Source organism: Oncorhynchus nerka, linkage group LG15 (assembly GCF_034236695.1).
Source record: "Oncorhynchus nerka isolate Pitt River linkage group LG15, Oner_Uvic_2.0, whole genome shotgun sequence".
Classification (NCBI taxonomy): domain Eukaryota; kingdom Metazoa; phylum Chordata; class Actinopteri; order Salmoniformes; family Salmonidae; genus Oncorhynchus; species Oncorhynchus nerka.
Window position 1 is genome coordinate 55,643,838 of NC_088410.1, and position 10,274 is coordinate 55,654,111.

Genomic DNA, 10,274 nt, shown 5'->3' on the forward strand with positions numbered 1-10,274 from the left:
TCTACTGTATTATCCCTTTATTTACTGTAGTATCCCTTTCTTTACTGTAGTATCCTTTCTTTACTCTACTGTAGTATCCCTTTACTCTACTGTAGTATCCCTTTCTTTACTCTACTAGTATCCTTTTCTTTACTGTAGTATCCATTTCTTTACTCTACTGTAGTATCCCTTTCTTTACTCTACTGTAGTATCCCTTTCTTTACTCTACTGTAGTATCCTTTCTTTACTGTAGTATCCCTTTCTTTACTGTAGTATCCCTCTACTGTAGTATCCCTTTCTCTACTGTAGTAGTATCCCTTTCTACTTTACTCTACTGTATTATCCTTTCTTTACTCTACTGTGTATCCTTTTCTACTGTATTATCCCTTTCTTTACTTTCCCTTTCTTTACTGTAGTACTTTCTACTAGTATCCCTTTCTTTACTCTACTGTAGTATCCCTTTCTTTACTCTACTGTAGTATCCCTTTCTCTACTGTAGTATCCCTGTATTATCCTTTTTTACTTTATCCCTTTATTTTACTGTAGTATCCTCTTTACTGTAGTATCCTTTTCTTTACTCTACTGTAGTATCCTTTCTTTACTTTACTGTAGTATCCCTTTCTTTACTCTACTGTAGTATCCCTTTCTTTACTCTACTGTAGTATCCCTTTCTTTACTCTACTGTAGTATCCTTTTCTTTACTGTAGTATCCTTTCTTTACTCTACTGTAGTATCCCTTTCTTTACTCTACTGTAGTATCCTTTCTTTACTCTACTGTAGTATCCCTTTCTTTACTAGTACTGTGTCCCTTTCTTTACTCTACTGTAGTATCCCTTTTTCTACTGTAGTATCCCTTTACTCTACTGTATTATCCCTTTCTTTACTGTGTATCCCTTTACTCTACCCTTTCTTTACTCTACTGTAGTATCCCCCTTTCTTTACTCTACTGTAGTATCCCTTTCCTCTACTGTAGTATCCCTTTCTTTACTCTACTGTATTATCCCTTTTTCTTTATCCCTTTCTCTACTGTAGTATCCCTTTCTTTACTCTACTGTAGTTCCCTTTCTTTACTCTACTGTAGTATCCTTTCTTTACTCTACTGTAGTATCCCTTTTATCCTTTTCTTACTCTACTGTAGTGTCCCTTTCTTTACTCTACTGTAGTATCCTTTCTTTACTCTACTGTAGTATCCTTTCTTTACTCTACTGTGTCCCTTTCTTTATACTGTAGTATCCCTTTCTTTACTCCTTTCTTTACTCTACTGTATTATCCCTTCTTTACTCTACTGTATCCCTTTCTTTGTATTATCCTACTGTATTATCCTTCTTTATCCTTTCTTTACTGTAGTATCCCTTTCTTTACTGTAGTGTCCCTTTCTTTACTCTACTGTATTATCCTTTTACTCTACTGTAGTATCCCTTTCTTTACTCTACTGTAGTATCCTTTCTTTATCCTGTAGTATCCTTTCTTTACTCTACTGTAGTATCCTTTCTTTACTCTACTGTAGTATCCCTTTCTTTACTCTACTGTAGTATCCCTTTTAGTATTACTCTACTGTAGTGTCCCTTTTTACTCTACTGTATTATCCCTTTCTTTACTCTACTGTAGTATCCCTTTCTTTACTCCTGTAGTATCCCTTTCTTTACTCTACTGTAGTATCCCTTTCTTTTACTGTTATCCCTTTCTTTCTCTACTGTAGTATCCCTTTTACTCTACTTTCTTTACTCTATAGTATCCTTTCTTTTTACTGTAGTATCCCTTTCTTTACTCTACTGTAGTATCCTTTCTTACTGTAGTTCCCTTTCTTTACTCTACTGTAGTATCCTTTCTTTACTCTACTGTAGTGTCCCTTTCTTTACTCTACTGTAGTATCCCTTTCTTTACTCTACTGTAGTATCCCTTTCTTTACTCTACTGTAGTATCCCTTTCTTTACTCTACTGTATTATCCCTTTCTTTACTCTACTGTAGTGTCCCTTTACTCTACTGTAGTGTCCCTTTCTTTACTCTACTGTAGTGTCCCTTTCTTTACTCTACTGTAGTATCCCTTTCTTTACTCTACTGTAGTATCCCTTTCTTTACTCTACTGTAGTATCCCTTTCTTTACTCTACTGTAGTATCCCTTTCTTTACTCTACTGTAGTATCCCTTTCTTTACTCTACTGTATTATCCTTTTCTTTACTGTATTATCCCTTTCTTTACTCTACTGTAGTATCCCTTTCTTTACTCTACTGTATTATCCCTTTCTTTACTCTACTGTATTATCCTTTTCTTTACTGTATTATCCCTTTCTTTACTCTACTGTATTATCCCTTTCTTTACTGTAGTATCCCTTTCTTTACTGTAGTGTCCCTTTCTTTACTCTACTGTAGTGTCCCTTTCTTTACTCTACTGTAGTGTCCCTTTCTTTACTCTACTGTAGTGTCCCTTTCTTTACTCTACTGTAGTGTCCCTTTCTTTACTCTACTGTAGTGTCCCTTTCTTTACTCTACTGTAGTGTCCCTTTCTTTACTCTACTGTGTATCCCTTTCTTTACTCTACTGTAGTATCCCTTTCTTTACTCTACTGTATTATCCCTTTCTTTACTCTACTGTATTATCCTTTTCTTTACTGTATTATCCTTTTCTTTACTCTACTGTATTATCCCTTTATTTACTGTAGTATCCCTTTCTTTACTGTAGTATCCCTTTCTTTACTCTACTGTAGTATCCCTTTACTCTACTGTAGTATCCCTTTCTTTACTCTACTGTAGTATCCTTTTCTTTACTGTAGTATCCATTTCTTTACTCTACTGTAGTATCCCTTTCTTTACTCTACTGTAGTATCCCTTTCTTTACTCTACTGTAGTATCCCTTTCTTTACTGTAGTATCCCTTTCTTTACTGTAGTATCCCTTTCTTTACTGTAGTATCCTTTACTGTAGTATCCCTTTTACTGTAGTATCCCTACTTCTGTAGTATTTACTCTACTGTAGTATCCCTTTCTTTACTCTACTGTATTATCCTTTTCTTTACTCTACTGTAGTATCCCTTTCTCTACTGTATTATCCCTTTCTTTACTGTAGTATCCCTTTCTTTACTGTAGTATCCTTTCTTTACTGTAGTATCCCTGTAGTATTTCTTTACTCTACTGTAGTATCCCTTTCTTTACTCTACTGTAGTATCCCTTTCTTTACTCTACTGTAGTATCCTTTTCTTTACTGTAGTATCCATTTCTTTACTCTACTGTAGTATCCATTTCTTTACTCTACTGTAGTGTCCTTTCTTTCTCTACTGTAGTATCCATTTCTTTACTCTACTGTAGTATCCCTTTCTTTACTCTACTGTATTATCCCTTTCTTTACTGTAGTATCCCTTTCTTTACTGTAGTGTCCCTTTCTTTACTCTACTGTAGTGTCCCTTTCTTTACTCTACTGTAGTATCCCTTTCTTTACTCTACTGTAGTATCCCTTTCTTTACTCTACTGTAGTATCCCTTTCTTTACTCTACTGTATTATCCCTTTCTTTACTCTACTGTAGTGTCCTCTACTGTAGTGTCCCTTTCTTTACTCTACTGTAGTGTCCCTTTCTGTAGTGTCCCTTTCTTTACTCTACTGTAGTATCCCTTTCTTTACTCTACTGTAGTATCCCTTTCTTTACTCTACTGTAGTATCCTTTCTTTACTCTACTGTAGTATCCCTTTCTTTACTCTACTGTAGTATCCTTTCTTTACTCTACTGTATTATCCTTTTCTTTACTGTATTATCCCTTTCTTTACTCTACTGTAGTATCCCTTTCTTTACTCTACTGTATTATCCTTTCTTTACTCTACTGTATTATCCTTTTCTTTACTGTATTATCCTTTCTTTACTCTACTGTATTATCCCTTTCTTTACTGTAGTATCCCTTTCTTTACTGTAGTGTCCTTTCTTTACTCTACTGTAGTGTCCCTTTCTTTACTCTACTGTAGTGTCCTTTCTTTACTCTACTGTAGTGTCCCTTTCTTTACTCTACTGTAGTGTCCCTTTCTTTACTCTACTGTAGTGTCCCTTTCTTTACTCTACTGTAGTGTCCCTTTCTTTACTCTACTGTAGTGTCCCTTTACTCTACTGTAGTGTCCTTTCTTTACTCTACTGTAGTATCCCCTTTACTCTACTGTAGTATCCCTTTCTTTACTCTACTGTAGTATCCCTTTCTTTACTCTACTGTAGTATCCCTTTCTTTACTCTACTGTATTATCCTTTTCTTTACTGTATTATCCTTTTCTTTACTCTACTGTAGTATCCCTTTCTCTACTGTATTATCCTTTCTTTACTGTAGTATCCCTTTCTTTACTCTACTGTAGTATCCCTTTACTCTACTGTAGTATCCCTTTCTTTACTCTACTGTAGTATCCATTTCTTTACTCTACTGTAGTATCCTTTCTTTACTCTACTGTAGTATCCCTTTCTTTACTCTACTGTAGTATCCTTTCTTTACTGTAGTATCCCTCTTTACTGTAGTATCCTCTTTCTTTACTCTTTACTGTAGTATCCTTTCTTTACTTTATCCCTTTACTCTACTGTATCCCTTTACTCTACTGTATTATCCCTTTCTTTACTCTACTGTATTATCCTTTTCTTTACTCTACTGTAGTATCCCTTTCTCTACTGTATTATCCCTTTTCTACTGTTATCCCTTTCTTTACTGTAGTATCCTTTCTTTTGTAGTATCCCTTTCTTTACTGTAGTATCCCTTTCTTTACTCTACTGTAGTATCCTTTCTTTACTCTACTGTAGTATCCTTTCTTTACTCTACTGTAGTATCCTTTTCTTTACTGTAGTATCCATTTCTTTACTCTACTGTAGTATCCATTTCTTTACTCTACTGTAGTGTCCCTTTCTTTACTCTACTGTAGTATCCATTTCTTTACTCTACTGTAGTATCCCTTTCTTTACTCTACTGTATTATCCCTTTCTTTACTGTAGTATCCCTTTCTTTACTGTAGTGTCCCTTTCTTTACTCTACTGTAGTGTCCCTTTACTCTACTGTAGTGTCCCTTTCTACTCTACTGTAGTATCCCTTTCTTTACTCTACTGTAGTATCCCTTTCTTTACTCTACTGTAGTATCCCTTTCTTTACTCTACTGTATTATCCCTTTCTTTACTCTACTGTAGTGTCCCTTTACTCTACTGTAGTGTCCCTTTCTTTACTCTACTGTAGTGTCCCTTTCTTTACTCTACTGTAGTATCCCTTTCTTTACTCTACTGTAGTATCCCTTTCTTTACTCTACTGTAGTATCCCTTTCTTTACTCTACTGTAGTATCCCTTTCTTTACTCTACTGTAGTATCCCTTTCTTTACTCTACTGTATTATCCTTTTCTTTACTGTATTATCCCTTTCTTTACTCTACTGTAGTATCCCTTTCTTTACTCTACTGTATTATCCCTTTCTTTACTCTACTGTATTATCCTTTTCTTTACTGTATTATCCCTTTCTTTACTCTACTGTATTATCCCTTTCTTTACTGTAGTATCCCTTTCTTTACTCTACTGTAGTGTCCCTTTCTTTACTCTACTGTAGTGTCCCTTTCTTTACTCTACTGTAGTGTCCCTTTCTTTACTCTACTGTAGTGTCCCTTTCTTTACTCTACTGTAGTGTCCCTTTCTTTACTCTACTGTAGTGTCCCTTTACTCTACTGTAGTGTCCCTTTCTTTACTCTACTGTAGTATCCCTTTCTTTACTCTACTGTAGTATCCCTTTCTTTACTCTACTGTATTATCCCTTTCTTTACTCTACTGTATTATCCTTTTCTTTACTGTATTATCCTTTTCTTTACTCTACTGTATTATCCCTTTATTTACTGTAGTATCCCTTTCTTTACTGTAGTATCCCTTTCTTTACTCTACTGTAGTATCCCTTTACTCTACTGTAGTATCCCTTTCTTTACTCTACTGTAGTATCCTTTTCTTTACTGTAGTATCCATTTCTTTACTCTACTGTAGTATCCCTTTCTTTACTCTACTGTAGTATCCCTTTCTTTACTCTACTGTAGTATCCCTTTCTTTACTGTAGTATCCCTTTCTTTACTGTAGTATCCCTTTCTTTACTGTAGTATCCCTTTACTCTACTGTAGTATCCCTTTACTCTACTGTATTATCCCTTTCTTTACTCTACTGTATTATCCTTTTCTTTACTCTACTGTAGTATCCCTTTCTCTACTGTATTATCCCTTTCTTTACTGTAGTATCCCTTTCTTTACTGTAGTATCCCTTTCTTTACTGTAGTATCCCTTTCTTTACTCTACTGTAGTATCCCTTTCTTTACTCTACTGTAGTATCCCTTTCTTTACTCTACTGTAGTATCCTTTTCTTTACTGTAGTATCCATTTCTTTACTCTACTGTAGTATCCCTTTCTTTACTCTACTGTAGTGTCCCTTTCTTTACTCTACTGTAGTATCCATTTCTTTACTCTACTGTAGTATCCCTTTCTTTACTCTACTGTAGTATCCCTTTCTTTACTCTACTGTAGTATCCCTTTCTTTACTCTACTGTAGTGTCCCTTTCTTTACTCTACTGTAGTGTCCCTTTCTTTACTCTACTGTAGTGTCCCTTTCTTTACTCTACTGTAGTGTCCCTTTCTTTACTCTACTGTAGTGTCCCTTTCTTTACTCTACTGTAGTGTCCCTTTACTCTACTGTAGTGTCCCTTTCTTTACTCTACTGTAGTGTCCCTTTCTTTACTCTACTGTAGTGTCCCTTTCTTTACTCTACTGTAGTGTCCCTTTCTTTACTCTACTGTAGTGTCCCTTTCTTTACTCTACTGTAGTATCCCTTTCTTTACTCTACTGTATTATCCTTTTCTTTACTGTATTATCCCTTTCTTTACTCTACTGTATTATCCCTTTCTTTACTCTACTGTATTATCCCTTTCTTTACTGTAGTATCCCTTTCTTTACTGTAGTGTCCCTTTCTTTACTCTACTGTAGTGTCCCTTTCTTTACTCTACTGTAGTGTCCCTTTCTTTACTCTACTGTAGTGTCCCTTTCTTTACTCTACTGTAGTGTCCCTTTACTCTACTGTAGTGTCCCTTTCTTTACTCTACTGTAGTATCCCTTTCTTTACTCTACTGTAGTATCCCTTTCTTTACTCTACTGTATTATCCCTTTCTTTACTCTACTGTATTATCCTTTTCTTTACTGTATTATCCTTTTCTTTACTCTACTGTATTATCCCTTTATTTACTGTAGTATCCCTTTCTTTACTGTAGTATCCCTTTCTTTACTCTACTGTAGTATCCCTTTACTCTACTGTAGTATCCCTTTCTTTACTCTACTGTAGTATCCTTTTCTTTACTGTAGTATCCATTTCTTTACTCTACTGTAGTATCCCTTTCTTTACTCTACTGTAGTATCCCTTTCTTTACTGTAGTATCCCTTTCTTTACTGTAGTATCCCTTTCTTTACTGTAGTATCCCTTTCTTTACTGTAGTATCCCTTTCTTTACTGTAGTATCCCTTTACTCTACTGTAGTATCCCTTTACTCTACTGTATTATCCCTTTCTTTACTCTACTGTATTATCCTTTTCTTTACTCTACTGTAGTATCCCTTTCTCTACTGTATTATCCCTTTCTTTACTGTAGTATCCCTTTCTTTACTGTAGTATCCCTTTCTTTACTGTAGTATCCCTTTCTTTACTCTACTGTAGTATCCCTTTCTTTACTCTACTGTAGTATCCCTTTCTTTACTCTACTGTAGTATCCTTTTCTTTACTGTAGTATCCATTTCTTTACTCTACTGTAGTATCCATTTCTTTACTCTACTGTAGTGTCCCTTTCTTTACTCTACTGTAGTATCCATTTCTTTACTCTACTGTAGTATCCCTTTCTTTACTCTACTGTAGTATCCCTTTCTTTACTCTACTGTAGTATCCCTTTCTTTACTCTACTGTAGTATCCCTTTCTTTACTCTACTGTAGTGTCCCTTTCTTTACTCTACTGTAGTGTCCCTTTCTTTACTCTACTGTAGTGTCCCTTTCTTTACTCTACTGTAGTGTCCCTTTCTTTACTCTACTGTAGTGTCCCTTTCTTTACTCTACTGTAGTGTCCCTTTCTTTACTCTACTGTAGTGTCCCTTTACTCTACTGTAGTGTCCCTTTACTCTACTGTAGTGTCCCTTTCTTTACTCTACTGTAGTGTCCCTTTCTTTACTCTACTGTAGTGTCCCTTTCTTTACTCTACTGTAGTGTCCCTTTCTTTACTCTACTGTAGTGTCCCTTTCTTTACTCTACTGTAGTGTCCTTTCTTTACTCTACTGTAGTGTCCCTTTCTTTACTCTACTGTAGTGTCCCTTTGTCCCTTTTACTCTACTGTAGTGTCCCTTTACTTACTCTACTGTAGTGTCCCTTTACTCTACTGTAGTGTCCCTTTCTTTACTCTACTGTAGTATCCCTTTCTTTACTCTACTGTAGTATCCCTTTCTTTACCCTACTGTATTATCCCTTTCTTTATTGTATTATCCCTTTCTTTACTCTACTGTATTATCCCTTTCTTTACTGTAGTATCCCTTTCTTTACTGTAGTGTCCCTTTCTTTACTCTACTGTAGTGTCCCTTTCTTTACTCTACTGTAGTGTCCCTTTCTTTACTCTACTGTAGTATCCCTTTCTTTACTCTACTGTAGTATCCCTTTCTTTACTGTAGTATCCCTTTCTTTACTCTACTGTAGTATCCCTTTCTTTACTGTAGTATCCCTTTCTTTACTCTACTGTAGTATCCCTTTACTCTACTGTAGTATCCCTTTCTTTACTCTACTGTAGTATCCCTTTCTTTACTCTACTGTAGTGTCCCTTTCTTTACTCTACTGTAGTGTCCCTTTCTTTCTCTACTGTAGTGTTTCTTTACTCTACTGTAGTGTCCCTTTCTTTACTCTACTGTAGTGTCCTTTTCTTTACTCTACTGTAGTGTCCCTTTCTTTACTCTACTGTAGTGTCCCTTTCTTTACTCTACTGTAGTATCCCTTTCTTTACTCTACTGTAGTATCCCTTTCTTTACTCTACTGTAGTATCCCTTTCTTTACTCTACTGTATTATCCTTTTCTTTACTGTATTATCCTTTTCTTTACTCTACTGTATTATCCCTTTATTTACTGTAGTATCCCTTTCTTTACTGTAGTATCCCTTTCTTTACTCTACTGTAGTATCCCTTTACTCTACTGTAGTATCCCTTTCTTTACTCTACTGTAGTATCCCTTTCTTTACTCTACTGTAGTATCCCTTTCTTTACTCTACTGTAGTATCCCTTTCTTTACTCTACTGTAGTGTCCCTTTCTTTACTCTACTGTAGTGTCCCTTTCTTTACTCTACTGTAGTGTCCCTTTCTTTACTCTACTGTAGTGTCCCTTTCTTTACTCTACTGTAGTGTCCCTTTCTTTACTCTACTGTAAGTATCCCTTTCTTTACTCTACTGTAAGTATCCCTTTCTTTACTCTACTGTAAGTATCCCTTTCTTTACTCTACTGTAAGTATCCCTTTCTTTACTCTACTGTAAGTATCCCTTTCTTTACTCTACTGTAAGTATCCCTTTCTTTACTCTACTGTAAGTATCCCTTTCTTTACTCTACTGTAAGTATCCCTTTCTTTACTCTACTTTACTGTGCTCTAATGCCACTGCGGTTGGTGACTATGATTTCCTATAGTGGCCAATTACATTGCAGTCATTCTGTTACTGATCTCTCACTGTTACCAATTTGGTAACATCGTGACATGTTTTAGTCACTTAATAATTCATAAACAAAATTTCTATCCATAAAAAAATCTTAAAGATATGTGTGTTTTTGGTAACAGAATGACAAGACACTAGGCAATATTTGTTAAACTTACAGAAGGCAAATCATTTCTGCAAAACTAAATATAAAAGCTTATATTAGTTGTCAGGGGCCATTTCTTCAACATGAGTGTGTTTTGATGTAGTCCTAATAGCGTTTAAAGACTCTCTCCATCTGTGTGACCAGAAATCAAAGCCTTTGCTTTTTATTTTTTTAAGATGGAAAATAGTCATTTCCCAAAAATAGACTCTTAGCTTTCAATTGACACAAAATGTGATATGCTCCTATAAAGTAGTGTTGGTGCTCTTGGGGCTTTTAAGAGGAAATGACCAGTCTCTCTGTGTGTCCTGGTCTGGAATGTCACCACACTGATCTGGGAGGGCGGGTCTGAAGCAGAGACATGATCACACCCCTGCCCCTCCCACCCCACACCACCACACACAGGCAGGCATGAAGACACAAGCATTCTCACAGACATGCATACACATGCACACTCACACAAACATACAGGCTTGTAAG

General features: G+C 35.7%; 1 protein-coding gene across 5 annotated transcripts in view; it reads right to left on the reverse strand.

Moving 5' to 3' along the window:
* Positions 1-10,274, reverse strand: part of LOC115142934 (plasma membrane calcium-transporting ATPase 1-like) — a 173,307-nt gene that overhangs the window by 142,834 nt on the left and 20,199 nt on the right. The gene's annotated exons all lie outside the window — the stretch shown is intronic.